The 8695-nt window shown below is 40.9% G+C and overlaps 1 pseudogene; it reads right to left on the bottom strand.

Annotated features, from left to right (window-relative positions):
• Positions 1 to 6612: 6612 nt before the first annotated feature.
• On the bottom strand, positions 6613 to 8421 carry LOC103677973 (annotated as a pseudogene).
• Between the last annotated feature and the right edge of the window lie 274 nt (positions 8422 to 8695).

The raw sequence follows: 8695 nt of genomic DNA, 5'->3' as shown, positions 1-8695 counted from the left end.
TCAAACTCATCCAATATAATCATTTTTGGTTTTAATGGCAACTATAAAGAAATTTTTCATTTTTAAAATTAAAATGTTAAAAAGTATATGATTAAAAGAATATGAAACATTGTAAGTTGTATAAAAGCACACAAATTCTTAGTTACATACTGCTATCACCAAATACTCTTACTTCTTTTCTTCATATAGAAAAAAAAAATTCCCAAAGCATCATCATTCATTTACTAATGGGGAAAGTAGAACAGAATCACTAGATAGATGATTCACTAAAAGAAGTTTTTGACTTTAAAATAAATTACATGTACAAGGGGATTAAGAATTCATTTTATATTCATATACTATTCATGTTATATGAACCACAAAGCACATTAATAATAAAGTGATTTTTTAAATCTTTTGAAAGGAGATCAGTCTGTTAACTGATTAGGTTAAAAATGGAATTGGAGAAAAAGATAATGAGAACGCTGGTAAATAGGTTAAAAATTTTAGACTGTTTTGATGACTTGGTCAGGAGATAAATGCAAACTCAGAGTAGACAAATGGAAAATAGGCTCTGATCAAGAAACACTGCGAGGAACTCTGTTCTAAATAAAAGACATCCCATGGTTTGAATAGGAATATGGCTGATGGAGTTATCGAAACTGCCTTGTAATTTTTTTTTTTTTTTTTTAAGATAGAACTTTGTGTACTGAGAACATGGATTCTCTGCTTGGTAGGGAATCTATCTGGAATACTGTGGACTACAGAGAATAAGCATTATGTTATCTCTGAAAGAAGAAAGCAAGGTGATAGGAAAAAGAGGCACCGCGTATTTAAATGATTTTACTATATATAGTAAAATTAATCTCTTAAAGATTAATCCCATGATTAAATTCTACTTTACCAACCTATCAGTAAGGTCTTGTGTAAACAGTGCAAGCTTAAAGAAAAGCCACTACATCTAGATAAATATTTATAAAAATCTAAGAAATTAGTGCATAAAATATTTCTGCCAACTATTTCTTTTCCCCCACTAAATGATTTCTTTAAAAATGTGTGACAGTGAGAAGCACCGGGCTGGCTCAGTGGATAGAACATGCAACTCTTGATCTCAGGGTAGTGAGTTCAAGCCCCACGTTGGGCATAGAGTTTACTTTAAAAAAATTTGTGACACTAACAAACTTGTATATTTAGTTTTATTAATATTTGAAAGCAATAATGAAAAGTGATTTTTTGGGTTTTAAAAATTCACGTTTATGTACCACCAAATTTGTTTTATTTTGTTTTAATTAATCAAAGGTAAGCACTCTCTTTTCTTCCTGATTAATCATCAGGAAAAAAATGAAAAGCTCCAGTGAGCTATGTGCTCTCTGGAATTGAGAATTTCACTGGATAGGTTGCTAAAATCGATGTCATCTAGAAAGGGAGCACCTAAAAAAAAATCAGTCTCTTCTCCTTCTGTGCTTTTCTTCTCTCAAATATCTAAATACATAACATGCACTACACCAGGTTCAATATCTGGAGACCTTGAGCTTTTCAGAAGAAAAGATACTTAAAAGTGGTAATAAGTAGTTCAAACAATTTCTCTGGAAGTGGTCATTATAAACCTCATCCCTAGACTACTCAATTTTTTCCTCTGCCCTATAAAGACTATAGTGCAGCAAAACAATTCCCTCCTGGTCCAACTGAATCACATTTCCCTCTCCTTAGGCAGAGAAAGTTCTTCCACGTGTCATATAGCCTTGTGGTAATTTTGCCTAAGCAGTGCAATTGGGAAATGAAGAAAAAAATAGTTGAATAAAGTATTTTATTTAGTCCAGCTGCTTTCAGATTTCTTGTAAGACAACTAAGCACCACGAACTCCCTTCTCTCTTCCATCTGGCATCTCCTTCCACACTGAAACAAAAACTGTATCAGAACCAAACGAAACCACATACCACCAAAGTTTAGTACCTTCGAAACATTGTAGCATTCTGGCCAGGCAATTAAACTAGCTGCCACTTGTCTAGGAAACATGAATCGGAAACACTCCCACACAGCTAGAAGAATTTTTTTTTTTAAAGATTTTATTTATTTGTCAGAGAGAGAGAGAGAGAGAGAGATCGCATAAGGGGGGGAGGGGCAAAGGGAGAGGGAGAAGCAGGCTCCCCACTGAGCAAGGAGCCTGATGGGGCACTTGATCCCAGGACCCTGAGATCATGACATGAGCCGAAGGCAGACGTTTAATTGACTGAGACAGTCAGGTGTCCCTAGAAGCCTTTTTTTTTAAATCAGGCAAACATACATGATTATGATATTTATGTAGTACTGTTAAAAATCCACCTGCTTATTGGCTTAACAGACTGCTCAGTTTTCCGTAATAACAACATAATAACATTTATAAAATTTTTTAAAAATGCATGTTAATATAGAGAGGAACTGAGTTCCCACTAAAGAATTCGGATTTGGAATCAATGTGGTCCTTTCGTCTTTTTTTTTTTTTTTTAATAAAATGAACCCAAACCTGAAATGATGTAATATTGACTCAAGATAGTCTGTTACATCTGGAAGAGAATATGGGGAATTCATTGGAAACACTGGGTTGTCCAATTAGATAGGGCAGCGATGTATAGGAAGGAGTCAAATATAAGCAGTCATAGGGTGTTGCTGTAATTCACCAACAGAGAGAGTACAGTGGGAGAGCAGATCAGGGAGGAAGGTACTAGGTTTAGTTGTGGCCATGTTGAGCCTGAGATGTCTGAGGGAGATCTAAGACAGTGAAGACAGTAGGCGGGTGTATATGTGAGTCTAGAATTCATAGGGTAGGAAAAGTACAATTAGTTGTTTCTGACCCATGACTATAAAGAAGACAAAAACAAAAACACAGAGACACAAGCAAAACTGAGGAGAAAGCAAAACACAAGTTTAAAGAGCCAGAAAGGAAGTCTGGAGAAATGTCACATGAAGACACAGGTACAGAGGGTACAGAAGCTAAAAACACTGAGGCAGAGATGTCTACGCCAGGAAGTCAGGAGGTCAAGAAGGAGTGCGAATGCCTAGAACACATTCTGTTATTCCTTGCCTACTTGTCTGTGCTAGTCAGGGCACAGTGAGAGAATGATCTGACAGGATTTAAAGGACCAGTAATCAAAAGGACAGACAAATTCAGGAGATTCCACATTGAGTATGCCTCATTTCTAAGATCTTTGGGTATATAAAGAAATAGAAATTAACATGTGAGTAAAAAATACCTTACTATAATAGTGGATCTTATTAGAACCACTGTATATAGAATAAGCTATGACTGTGGGAGCTATCAGCTTTTAAAATACATGTTTTCATTTTATGAAATAACAGTAAGATTTGAGACAATTATTTTGCAATTTGGATTCAAGTCTTCTCTCTCAGGAGATATAGAAAAACAATAAAATAAAATATAGAGGCAAAGAGATTAGGAAAATATTGTGGATGAATTCTCTTAATGAGAGCTCTGTGATTTTAAAACACAGCTGATTGAAATCTGAGGCACCCTTGCTTTGCTGATTTGCGCTGTTTTGTCAAGTTTTTCACTAACTATCCTCTGTGATTTATAACGTGGAAAACTGTTTTTCGTTATTTTGCAAAGGAGAATTTTGTATGTTACATATCTTTCCTTTAATATAGTATTTTTCAGTATACATTTTGAAACATATAATTCTTAATACACTTGATTTATAGTATAAAATGCATCTTTATAAAATTGTTATATACTACTTTATCATATAGAATATGTTGATTATCTTTAGTCTCTTTATCTGAGTCAATGTCTCCTGACTATAGTCTCTAGTCGGAATAAGGGGTAACAGTAACATTCATAATATTAAAATAATACAGTATTCCTGTTATTTCAATGTTTCACAAACGTTCTTCAGATGATACAAGTCATTGGAATGATTCCTTGTATGGCATATGTTTCACCCACACGAAGCTACTAAAATACTGCTATGAAGATCCATAGAGATTCTCGGAAGGCACCTCAGGGATGACCTTGAATGTGGGCTTTAGAGAGAAATGGAATGGAGCATAGGATAGCCACTGAACCTTCCCCCACAACACCTGTAATTGTTTCTTTTTATCATACTTGGCTTATTAAAAGAAATTAATTTACAACCGTGTTTTACTGTTGGGAAGAAAATGGAAAACTAATATTCTAAGAAGAGGTTCCGATCAGTTAAGGTTTAATATTGTACAAACAATGCCACTTAAATTTGAAGAAAACATTTTCTGAGTGTTTATTGACTTATCTGTTCTTTCATCCGTTTCACATATAATGCAAAACCTTTTATAAGGCAAGCACATCTACATGGTAAATAACAGGATTTCTTTCTTCCTTTTGAACTCTCAAATTAGATATGCAAAAAATATACATCATCCAAAATTTCACAATGGCTGGTTTGAGAATTTTTATGTGTATAGTGAATGGATATAGTACTTTACAAAACTCAAGTTATTTGGAATACAATTGAAGTTACTTAATTTGATAAACTGCACAACACAGGATAATGTATATTTAAGAACACTTAGAACACTATGTTACTGAATTTTGAAATGGTTGAATCTGTTTATGTTTAGACTATGTCTAATAAGATCAGAAGGGAGAAATATCTGCTTATGGAATAATATGAACCGAAAGATTAATAGACATTGGTTGGCTCTTAAGATAGAATTGCAGATTTTATACTTTCGTGAGGGTATTCCCTTTTAAGAATGTACGTTTCTATTTGATGAAAGTAGATTTAATAAAAGGAAAATGTAGTTCATTAATTGCCACCCCTGAAACTCATTCACACACAATGAACTAGCAAACAATGAACTAGAGAAAGTTGTCTAAAATTTGAAACATGGTAGACATTAGTGGGATGGGTTAGTAAAGCAGTTACCCACACAAACATTTCTTTTTTGTATATAAAAGATTAAAAAATTCCAATTTAATAAATTTTGGAAAAGCAAATGTAAAATGACTTGGGTTTATAAAACCAGAATTTACAATTATCTGTGAATAGTCAAAGACAAATCATAGAACCATTTTGATTACAAATCCAAAGGAATTCTAATGGTTACAGAATCACCTGCCCCCCCACCACCGTGAGAGTACAGTTGTTCAATTGTAAGCATCCCCACTGCTACCCACACTCCTTCATCTCCTCCTAAGACAGTGTTTTCACACCCAAGTAACATCACACATACCAGGCACATCTTTCCTTTCACAAAGCTTAGCCAGACAATGTCTCCTTTTGGCTTAGATCAACAACCTTCCTTTCATAAATAACTCCTCTTCCCCCATTGCCTAAACTCATCCAAGTCTTCATCCTCCACAGGGTCCCAGCCCCTGTAGGACAGGTCCTCCTCTTAAAGGAATGCTGGATCGCAGCGGCCAGACCGGTCACACATTTAGTCCTTTTCCTCATTTCTTGCCACAATTTTGCGTTTTCATGACATCTGTGATGATGATGAAATATCTGATCATTCCTAAGTCTTCCTGTCCTGTGCAACCCTTCATTCATAACCAAGTGATTATAACGACCACTGTGATGCTGAAAATCTCTTGGTCTTTCCCCCTCTCAGTGAAATGGAGCTCTTCTGGGAGCCAGGACTTTTAAGCCAGAGACTCCTCTCTGCCTCCTAACACACCAGCTCAACGGGGCTCTGTTACTTGGAGATGCCCACGGCTCTGCAAGATCTAGCCAGGACACCACAGCCTCTGCTCCTTGCAAGCCTGTGGGAAGAAGCCAGTTCCTTCAATTCTGACCAATCATTTCGGGTTGAATTAAATGAATACAGTTCTACACTCTGCTCTTCACAACACCTCATTAACAGGCCTGGAACATCTGCTTAATCAGTCTGAGCACAAAGCTCTTGAGAGCTGTATTTCCCCTCCTCTCATCGCACGGGGCCACGGAACCTGCTGGCCTTGAGAGAGCCTCTTAGGAACTAGCACCTAACTGGTTAAAGTGTGACCCTCAACTAGTCATATTTTACGGCCTCCATACGGAGTGTGGTGCAGCACTGCTAAACTTGCCATGGCTGGAATTCGTCAGGGATCGGTGTTCCCTGCAATCTGCTCTTAAGTGCTAACCTCTCATTAGCATTACAAACGCTTCCCTTTTAGTCTGTCCACATTAAATGCTCAATGAAAAAGTGCTATTGAGAGAAAACATGGCAGATTTCTCTAAGAAAGCAACCATGATTTCTTTTCCAGCATGTTTCCACTCTCCCCTTCCCTCTTTCCGCATAAATTCATGACTCACTGGCAGCACAGCCCGATCCAGCAGGCAGTCACCGTGAGGACCAGAACACCTACGGCATGTAAACAAGGTGAGATGCCAAAAGACACAGATCCATAGATCCTTTCTCATGGAGAACAGAAAGAAAAGCCTCGGAGACAATGAGCTCACACAAGCCATGCCAGTGAACACACCCAAGACCAAGTCAAATATCTCAACAAGGATTTACTTTAACAAACACACAGGTACGCAATGCTCGAGTCCTACTAGAAAGGAGACGCTTGGATTTTTTCCCTTTCCCTTACACAGCACGAGCCAAGGACCAGCTACACATTCAGACCCATTACTGAAGAGAAGGGAGCAGCATCAGACACAAAATTTCAGGCCCTGGTTTTATGTGCCTTTAATACTTTTTCTCCTTTCCCTTGTGTTCACTAAACAGGATTTAAAAAGTTTTTTGTAAAGCTACTTTTCATAGCTTTTTGTTTTCCCTTTGTATTTATCATGTTTTTAATTTCTTCTCTGAGGAGGAATGCTCTGAATCTGTATCTTCCTATTCGATTTGGTGCCTTCTGAGGCCACTATGGCCGTGAACTGCCCTGATGCTGTCGGTGTCTGGGGGGGTCAGCGGGGTCCTCTTTCATTCCAGCACTGGGGGGGCTCACAGATCATTTCAGACCCACAACAATCTTTGTATAGGAGTATCCCTGTCAAGGACAAGTTATCACAGTCAGTGTCCGAATGTCCTGGGGAAGAACTGGCCACTGCCTCCAGCTCTCCAAGGTTCTGCTTATTGTTGCGGGGATGAGGGGGGCGGGGGTGTAAGCATCCATTGTCGTGGCTGGCACAGGTGGTTTCGAGCCTCCTCTCCTCACTGTCATCACACTGGGTCCTGGGACAGCTGAGAGTGGAGTCTTGGGGACAGGAGGAGGGGCAGCTCCCCAGGCCTGCTGCTTAGGGCCTCCCTCAGGGCCTTCCCATCGAGCTTCTTGGTTTCAAAGGAGTCCTACAGAGCCACCATTGTTAGTGTCCTGTGAGGGGTCCTCTGGTGCCTCTGCCCAAGGGTGGCCACTATGTTCCTGGCCGTGCCCTTGCTGGGACTTCTAGCATCCTTGCTGCGACCTTCAGGGGGTAGGGCCTGGTTCCTCCGGTCTACCCTCGTGCGGAAACAGGCTTCCTTTCTGGAAGAGGGGCTGGGTCGTCCTTGTGGCTGGTTCCGCTCTCCCTTCATCTGCCTCCCCAGGCACCAGGGAGTGCTCTCCATCTTTGTTATTTGAGGAAGAGATAGAGGAGTAGTGGAGCCACTTGTAAGCTTTATAATCTTTCATTCGACAGGAACGAAATACAGGTGTCGGAAGTTGGCAAGGCCCGGCTGGGCTGCATCTCCAGCGTGGAAGTGCTCAGCTCGGGAGAGGGGAGAGGGGGAGCGGTCCTCCACTTTGATCTGGGGGTAATCATCGTTGCCTTCTCGGGTGCACGTGTTGGCGCCTTGCCGGCAGGGGGGCGAGGGGGAGGGTTGGGCCCCTCTTCTCCGGGTGTCCTCTGCAGGGTAGGGCCGCCTGGCTGCTCCGCACTCCTTCAGCTCCTCCTCCTCCGAGCTGCGGGAGCTGTGGGACTCCTCTTCAGGGCCCGGGAAGAGACGTGTGTCCAGGAGGCGTTTGTCCTGTAACGCAGCAGAGCAGACAGGCTGCGGGCGAGAGGCTGCGTCGTCACACGTGCGTGGCGGTCGGTGAAGGTGACGCCACTGAGTTGGCGGAGGTGACCCGTAGGGGCCCCAGGTGGAAGGCCCTGTCGGCATTCTCGTCCACCCTGGGTGGAGGGGGAGTGGGGCAACGAGGCTGAGGACTCGGCCGGGTACCCCGAGTGCTCGCTGACCCGCACGTGGGGCTGGAGGATCGTGCTGTCGCGGGGGTCGCTGCGGGAGTCAGAGCTCCAGCCCTCCCTCTCGGGGCGCAGCAGGGAGTCAGGAAAGGCCCCCATCCGGGGGTGGTCCTGCACAGTCTGGTTGGCGTCGTTCTGTGACAGGTCCACATATTAAAAAAAAAAAAATTTTTTTTTTCTTTTTCATCGAGATATAATTGGTATATAAAATTATATTAGCTCTTTTTCTTACCCAACAGTGGAACACAGGAAAGTGGTGGTGGAAGTTGGAGTGGAGAGTGGCCACCTGGTAGCGAGGGAGGGGCATTTTACCACCCATGTGTTCAGAATTGCTAGCTCATTGTGATAATAAAAAGCCAACTGGCTTTTAGTGGTTTGATTATTGTTTTTTTAAATTTCTACAATATACATCCTTATTGCTTGCATGTAGGACAAACTGTTCCTGCGCCCCACAGCTTGGCACACAAGGAGCATGGAAGACAGCCTAGCCAGGGCACCAGAAACCGTTCTTTTAGAGAAAAACCCCTCAATTATAGTCATTACATTCCTCTTTATTTTATCAAATTTGTAATTAAATTATAAAGTAATAAATG

The sequence above is a fragment of the Ursus maritimus genome, unplaced genomic scaffold, assembly GCF_017311325.1.
Source record: "Ursus maritimus isolate PB19 unplaced genomic scaffold, ASM1731132v1 scaffold_8, whole genome shotgun sequence".
Taxonomy (NCBI): domain Eukaryota; kingdom Metazoa; phylum Chordata; class Mammalia; order Carnivora; family Ursidae; genus Ursus; species Ursus maritimus.
This window is presented reverse-complemented; position numbering and strand designations above follow the sequence as displayed.